This window comes from Phaseolus vulgaris, chromosome 4 (assembly GCF_051622355.1).
Source record: "Phaseolus vulgaris cultivar YP4 chromosome 4, ASM5162235v1, whole genome shotgun sequence".
Taxonomy (NCBI): Eukaryota; Viridiplantae; Streptophyta; class Magnoliopsida; order Fabales; family Fabaceae; genus Phaseolus; species Phaseolus vulgaris.
The window spans coordinates 20036520-20042559 of record NC_143501.1 but is presented as its reverse complement, the minus strand read 5'-3'; positions in this window follow the sequence as shown (position 1 = coordinate 20042559).

The following is a 6040-nucleotide window of genomic DNA, read 5'->3' as shown; positions in this document are numbered from 1 at the left end:
CTCTAGCGCCTCTCTTTGTCCGCCTAAGCTACGCCCTTGCGGAGTAACTTAGGATGCTTTTCTTATCTGGGTAAATTGCACACTCTTAGGAGTGGTCGTCGGGTGTGGCTGGTCTAGGCGCACTCACCGAACGTTACTCTCTGCGTAGGCGACTTACCCTTCTGGATGACACGCACGTAATGGGTTGAGGGAATCACCAATCACTGACTGGCTTACTAGTTCCCTCAGGCCACTCTCGTGCATGATTCCTTGAGGTGTGCTCATGCGAGGTCCATGCGTAACGCTCTCGCTGGGAACCTTAGCCCCAGTTTAACTGCGTGTAACACGAGACCCCGATGACAATACACCCGATGACTGATCAGTGTTTATTCGCTACTCGCGCTCTGCCTCCAGGCGCGAGTCTGGGAACTGGTCTGCTGGTGGTCACTTGGCTACTGACCACCGATCACCATTCTGGGTGATCTATCCCCCGACCTCTCTGCCGCCTGATCTGTCGGTGGTAACTTGGTTACTGACCACCGATCACCTCTCTTGGCGATCGTCCCCCTACCTCTCTGCCACCTGGTCCACGTGTCACCCTGCGAGTGGTCCACGTGGTTCTCTGATGCTGACGTCATCGACTACCGATGACCGATCGGATCACTAACAATTTGTTTTTACCTGTGCCTACAATTTCTTTTGATATTTCTTTGACTATACATGAGAATTCCACCTTGTTCATGTTGTCCTAACTCTTGTTCATACTATTTGAACTACACCACCTAGGCGATCCAGCAGGAAACGTCGGCCACCAATATATTTGGAGGATTTTCATACTCAGCTCCCAATGCAAGCACTGTAAGTACTAAATATCCTATCCAAACATGATTGTTGGACATAAGCAATGAAAGAAGAGCTTGATGCCCTTAATGCCAATCACACATGGTAACTTACTCCTTTTCCACCAGGAAAGACATCCATTGCTTATAAATGGGTCTATAAAGTTAAACATAAATTTGATGGCACACTTGACTGTTACAAGGCAAGTCTAGTGACCAAGGGTTATACTCAACTCGAAGGCCTTAACTTCCTTGACACCTTTGCTCATATAACAAAGCTTACAACCCTTAGGCTTCTTCTCGCAGTGGCTATTGCCAATAACTGGAGTTTAAAACAATTAGATGTTAATAACGCCTTTTTACAAGGCGAACTCCACGAATATGTTTACATGTAAACACCACCTGGTTTATCTCTTCCTACACCCCAACATGTCTGCAAACTTCAAAGGTCTCTTTATGGCCTTCGCCAAGCTGGCAGACAATGGTATGCTAAATTGTCTGCTTTTCTTCTTTCTCATCATTATATATTGTCTTTTGTTGATCACTTCCTTTTTTTGAAACATGTTAACAATAAACTAAATGATATCCTTGATGTTGATAATCTTGTACCCACTGCAACGACATCGAGGAGATTAATTGATGGAGATCAAGCTCAAGTGGACATGGAGTGATGGCATTTTCATGAAGTTCTTCTTGAATCAATGTAGAGTATGGGGCGGAAGCAATGAATGAGAGTGAGCATGATCCTCCTAAGAGTGGTGTTGATCTTGTAGGTGCATGATAAGTGTGGGTATTGAGTGGTTCGGCCAGCTCAAGGGAAAAGATGAAGGAATGGAAGTTTAGAGCCTAGGATTCTAGGGAGAAGCAAAGTTGAGCTCAAATTGGCAGCATAACTTTACTCACAATAAACTTGAAAATACAAGGTGTAGGCTCCTCCTTTTATAGGCTAAGGAGGATCATAATGCAACCCTAATGCTAGCCAAATGAAATGTAAATGTGAAGCACATGGGTGCACATGGCACATGGGTGCACAAATGAGCACATGGAAAGCTTCTAGAAAGTTTCACTCAAATATGCTTTCTACACTACTCTATTTACTAAGTACCCCTAATGGGCCTTTATGCAACAAAGCCTTCTCTTCACAAAACCGTAGCTTGGCCCATGTATATGTGAAGCTAGACGGTCTAGGACTCTTCATAGATGCTCCTTATGTAGCCGCTCCACTTCATGGCCTAGACGCTCCTCATCATGGCTAGACGCGCCTTTTTGAGGTTAGACGCTCCCATCATGGCTAGACGGTCTTAGTCTTGGAAGCTTGGCTTTCATAGTGTGGTGAGCTTGGGCCTTCCTCCATCATGGAGGCCAATCATCAAGAGCAAGAAGAGGTTGAGGCTCAAATAGAGGACGCCCATGGAGGTCAAAACCCACCTCAAAGGCTTACAAGGAGCATGTTCAAAGCTTTAGGAGCTAATGGACGTTTATTTTCTCTTTTTGTAATTTCTTTGTTTGAAGGTGCTTAGAGGGAAACATTAGAAACCTCTTTTGTTAAAGCATCTTTTGGTCTTTAGATTAGGAGTCTTAGGGGGGTGCGTTAGTAGATAGGTGTAGGAGTATTAGGGAGGCGCCAAAGTGAGAGAGAAGGTCACACCTTCCTCATGACTATAGTTGGCGCCACTTTCATTTGTATTTGGGGGGAATTTTGAATTTATTTAGCTTTGCATTTCAGCATCTCTAGGCTATAAATTAAGGTGTTGCCTTTGTATTTTTTGAGATTTGAATTTTGATTAGAGAAACTATACTCAATTTTTGAGAGAGCATTGGAGAGCTTTGTGCCTTCTTCACTAGTCTTATCTTGAGAGTTCCATGGTTACCTCAAGTGGCGGCTTGCACACTCATCTTGGAGTCACCATCCTCTAAGTGGCGTGATCATCCAACCATTCCTCCATCTTCATGAGCTTTCTATTCTCCTTCCTTCCTTCTCTTTTATGTTCATGTCTTACCTTGTTGTTCTTGCATTTTTCTGTTCGGCAATTCTAGTTCCTTTGGTTTGCTTCAGTTCCTTTTAATTTCCGCTGTTCTTCTTCCTTTTCTAGCTATTTGTTCGGTGCAATTCAGTTTTTACACATTTTGTTCGGTGCATTTGCCTTTTCTTCCAATTTAATCGGTTCAATTTGAGAATATATGGAACTTCCATATGAGTTTAGGTTTTGGTACTAGTTTTGGTGAGTTCTTGACTATAGAACATTGATCCATTTCTATCTTAAAGTGCGTATCTCATATCCAACTCAAGATGATTCCTAAGAATGTCAAGAATCATTCATATTGTGCTAGTGGAATCATATCATTAATAATATCACTACTTTATTGGATCAACACTTCAAGATAGAATCTTGGTATCCTGAAGTTGCCCGCAACAGTAGTGGTTTACATATTAGTGAACACAAATATGTCTTGGATCTTCTCTATGAAATAGGGATGTTAGACTCTGATCTAATGCCAACCCCTATGACACATTCCTCTCAGTTAATCTCTTCTGAAGGCATTCCTCTAACTGAGACAGAATCGCCCCCTATTGCACATTGATCGGAAAACTTATCTATTTCACCAACACAAGGCCTGATATAGCTTTTAGTGTCAACAATCTCAGATAGTTCCTTTCTTCTCCCACTAAAGCTCATCAACAGGCTTTTTTCCGCATCTTAAGGTATCTTAAAGGAAATTTTGACTCAAGCATTTTCTTCAACCGTAACAGCTCCATGCAACTTCGTGGGTATAGTGACTCCGATTGGGCAACCTACCTAGAAACTAGAAAATCAGTAACTGGGTTTTTAATCTTCTTAGGAAAGTCTCTCATCTCGTGGAAATAAAAAAAAAAACAGACTATCTTCAAAAGCTCATATGAGACAGAGTATAGAGCACTTGCAATGACTATATGTGAATTACAGTGGCTTACCTTCCTTCTAAAGGATCTAGGCATCCCATATCTGGGCCCTCTTTTACTACTTTTTTTTATATTTGCACCCGTGTAATTACCAAATACACATAATCAAATTCAATTTTCTTTCTTCTCTCAATTATTTTTCTCTTTTCGATTAGGGTTCAGTTCTTTCCCTTTTTTCTTCCTCTGTTTACACAGATAGAGTTCCACAGCGTTGCATGCTTGCCTTTGTGATTGCAAGAGTTCTTCACGCGGTTCTTCATGATTCCTCGCACGCGGCTCTTCATCATCCATCACAACAATTATATTAAATTCAGTAGAAACATGGATATATCCCTATGCGTAAAATGGAGATTTTGTACTAATGTATTCTGCAAAATATATATATATATATATATATATATATATATATATATATATATATATATATGATCCGATCGGTCATCGGTAGTCGATGACGTCAACAGCAGAAAACCACGTGGACCACTCGAAGGGTGACACGTGGACCAGGTGGCAGAGAGGTCGGGGGGACGATCGCCAAGAGAGGTGATCGGTGGTCAGTAACCAAGTTACCACCGACAGATCAGGCGGCAGAGAGGTCGGGGGATAGATCACCCAGAATGGTGATCGGTGGTCAGTAGCCAAGTGACCACCAGCAGACCAGTTCCCAGACTCGCGCCTGGAGGCAGAGCGCGATAAGCGAATAAACACTGATCAGTCATCGGGTGTACTGTCATCGGGGTCTCGTGTTACACGCAGTTAAACTGGGACTAAGGTTCCCAGCGAGAGCGTTACGCATGGACCTCGCATGAGCACACCTCAAGGAATCATGCACGAGAGTGGCCTGAGGGAACTAGTAAGCCAGTCGGTGATTGGTGATTCCCTCAACCCATTACGTGCGTGGCATCGTGAAGGGTAAGTCGCCTACGCAGAGAGTAACGTTTGGTGAGTGTGCCTAGACCAGCCACACCCGACGTTCTCCTAAGAGTATGCGATTTACCCAGATAAGAGAAGCATCCTAAGTTACTCCGCAAGGGCGTAACTTAGGCAGACAAAGAGAGGCGTTAGAGCCCTTCCAGTAAGTGACACGTGTGTGTTTAGATGTGAGTTGCAGGCCTCCACGTGTCATCATCTGAGAGGGGTGCGGTCCAGACAAAAGAGCACTCCGTACCACTAAAGGTACAGACAGGCGCACCCAAGCGCAGACATGCTCAGACTCTCACGCTCCCCACTGCTGATTCTGAAGGTACGCTTTCTCTGAAAAGCATAACAGGGTTCTGACGCATGCCAGAAAAGCATAACAGAATTCTGTTATGCCCAGAAGCAGGGAAAGAGAGATAAAAGAGAGAATCAGAGTGAGAGTGAGGGGAGGAGAAAAAAGAGAGACGAAAAAACAGAGAGCAAGAGTTTTTCACACACATTACTAGTTTCCAGTTTCTGGTGGTTCTGTTGGACTAACTTGATCGTCGGAGTGCAAACGGCCGCTAGAGGCGCCGTCTGTGTGTTTTGCAGGTCACATTTGAAGACATCTGAGAGAAAGTTCGGAGGGTGATTCTGCAGAAGACGCAGTCGCGTAGACAGGGCAGAGAGTGCTACGAAGCGATTTGGCGCCCACCGTGGGGCAAGGGTGAATCGTTGTCCCACATATACCACAGTTTTAAAGCTCACCAGAGTTTGGTCAGTTTCCTTGATAGAGAAAGATGCCTAGAAACAGACAACCATCACCTGCGCCATCCGCTGACGAAGGAGCTGTGACAATGGCGCAGGTCCTGGAAATGGTGCGCACGCTGCAGGATAATGCCGCAGCGTCAAAGGTTGAACAAGAGAGGATGCAGACGGAGTTAGCTGCGTCGCAGAGCAGGAACGACGAGCTGAATCGTGTCAATGAGGAGTTGAGAAGGACGCTGCAAGCGCAGAGGGAACACGTGGTTGACGAAAGGGTGTCTAGGATGCCCTCACCTCCAAGAGCGTTCCCCATGCCATTCTCCCCTGACATCATGGGAACCATGGTGCCTCCCAACCTGGTGGGGGTCAAGGCATCGTTCAAGGGGGTAGAAGACCCGGAAGCGCATCTGACGGCGTTCCACACCCAGATGATGTTGTCTGGGGGTTCAGACGCTGTCTACTGCAAAATGTTTATGAGTACGCTCAGCGGAATCGCCATGGAGTGGTTCGTAAGCCTACCAGAAGGACACATCACGTCTTTCTCTCAGTTCTCGAAGCTCTTCACTGAGCAATACATCGTCAACAAGGCACCTGCAGTGGTGTCCTACGATCTGTTCGA